This window comes from Cyprinodon variegatus, unplaced genomic scaffold, assembly GCF_000732505.1.
Source record: "Cyprinodon variegatus isolate N-32 unplaced genomic scaffold, C_variegatus-1.0 Scaffold133, whole genome shotgun sequence".
Lineage (NCBI taxonomy): Eukaryota > Metazoa > Chordata > Actinopteri > Cyprinodontiformes > Cyprinodontidae > Cyprinodon > Cyprinodon variegatus.
Genome location: NW_015150586.1, coordinates 868,286 through 870,617, shown reverse-complemented (window position 1 = coordinate 870,617; position 2,332 = coordinate 868,286).

The window sequence follows — 2,332 nt, the reverse complement described above, 5'->3', positions numbered from 1 at the left end:
TTGTTTTGTCTTCTTCCGATGTGAACCCCCAGGCAACTTCACGGAGAGATAGAGAGAGAGAGAGATCCTCTGTGCTGTGTTTTTTTTGTACTGTTCCCAGCTCCGCGGGGGGCCAAAACAAACCTATGGGAGTGGTGTTGTGGAGCCAGTTGGCTAAGAGGGTGTTGCAGAGCAGAGAGAAGAGTTCTCACAGCTGTTTTATGAGCAAAGCAGCAACCTCTTCTCCAGTGATCATGTTAGGATGAAACATCGACATTTGTTCTTAATGTCCAAAATTATTATCATGGTTTATGGCACAACACACTGTACGAATTTTTCAATCTTTGCACACAGCTACAGCTCAAACTGCAATGAAATTGCAGTGTTTAAAAGTTCACAGCTCACGATGTTTGTTCTCACACTGTGCGACCCGACGCTCTGATACTATCTACCGATTCACACTGTGAATGATAGATGGCGCTGGTGAGACTCATCAATCTGGAAGAAGAAGAACTCCTTTTGCACATGCTCAGTGCTCGAGGTTCTGGTAAATCGGCTCGTAGCTCTGCTTCAACAGCAGGATTTGTCCACCAACACTTTAAGACGGTCGACTGAATTTCAAACATGTTTGATTTTCTACTGACCTTATGATCCGTGATCCGGTGGTCGTTAGAGGCTGATCGCGCCCCGTTACCTCCTGAACACTACACCACGCAGGACGCACCATGAGGCTGAAACTCGGCCAGATTGAAAAAATTCTTGCACAACTGGAAAATCGGCCTGAGAAGGACAAAAAAAATCGTACAGTGTATGCCTGGTTTAAATGAACAGAGGAGTTAAACCAACATAAAACCTTTGCCTTTGATACAAAGTTTTGAAATAGGTCCATAGTTTGCAAGAATTGTTGTATCGGCATGGCATTTTTATAAGGTCATTCACATTTGGTTACAGTATAATCATAATTAACTTCTGATTAAATAAAATCCTCTGCCATTCCTGGTATAATGGACAATTTGTGTTTATTGCTTAAAATGTAACTGGGGTTCTGGTTTGCCAGGAAAGGTGACATTTTAACCTGAAGAGGGTAAAGTCCTAGACTCTGGGGTTTGTATCTCCCTGCCTCTACCTGAGCAGCTAACATTCCCCTTCAGCAGGATAAATGGCCACAGCTGGGAAGGTAACAAGGATCTTTTCTTTTAAAATTCACCTTTTGAGTCATAACTGGTTTTAAATTTGACTGTAACATATTGAAGATCTGCTAGATGTGTCTAAGTTCTTATCCTGTTGGTGGGTTACTTAATGAAACTTTAGGGAAGTATTTTAACTTAAAAATGGTTTTAGTGAGCAACAATAATAAACTGCAAAATTATGAAAGCAAACTGTGTGTAAATGAGATGCGGTATCCTGTGTTTTGTTCATGCTTGCTAGAATCGATAAAAATATATCACTGTGAGAAATCCTGCAGCAGCAAAGCTAATGTTTACAGTTTTGAGTGAACTTTAAACCACTGCTTGTGCAAGAGTAGTTCTATAAGACGTATCTGGTTTCAGCGTGATAGGTGTTTAGAAAATCCGCTTACTGTTAATGTTCTTAGATCATGAGGAAATCTGCTCTTAAACAGATCCTAAGATCAAGCTTTTGTTCCTCATAAAAGGTTGATATTATTATAAGATTCCATCTATGGCAGGAGACTAAACCCTTAAACCAGTCATCCCCAAAGTCTCTCCTCAAGAGCCGCTGTCCTGCAGGTTTTAGAGTTTTTCTGTTCCAGCACAGCTGATTTTAATTGAAAGCTGGTTAACAGGCTTTTGGTCTGCAATCATCATAATCAGCTGTGCTAAAGCAGAGAAACCTCTAAAACCTGCAGGACAGCAGCCCTCCAGGACCCACTGTGGGGACGCCTGCCTCAAACAAACACGAAGTCAATTTTCAACTTTTATAGAATATTTTCATGAGTTTTGTTGTTTTTGGTTTATCTAGAAGAAACTTTCTTATTAACTGCAGATGGTTCTTCAATAAGAGTTCTGAACTGAATGCTAATGCTCAATGAGCCTGACTGAATGATCCATGCTGTGTGTTACTGTCTGCTGAACTCATCTTTTCCATTTGAAGAGTGGCTGGTTAGCATTGTTAGCTCTAAGCAACCTATGGTAGCAGCCATTTTGCGGGTTCTCCAACCCTTTTGTACTAGTTGGCCCCCCCGCCAGAACCTGATGCCAGCTGAGATAACCAATTCTGTTCCAGGGTCGCTATATTTGAATGCATTCCTATTTTATTAAAGTTGTAAATGATTTAAAGCACTTTATAAATGTGGCACTAAAAGGCATCTGTCTATCTGTAATTATAAATATTA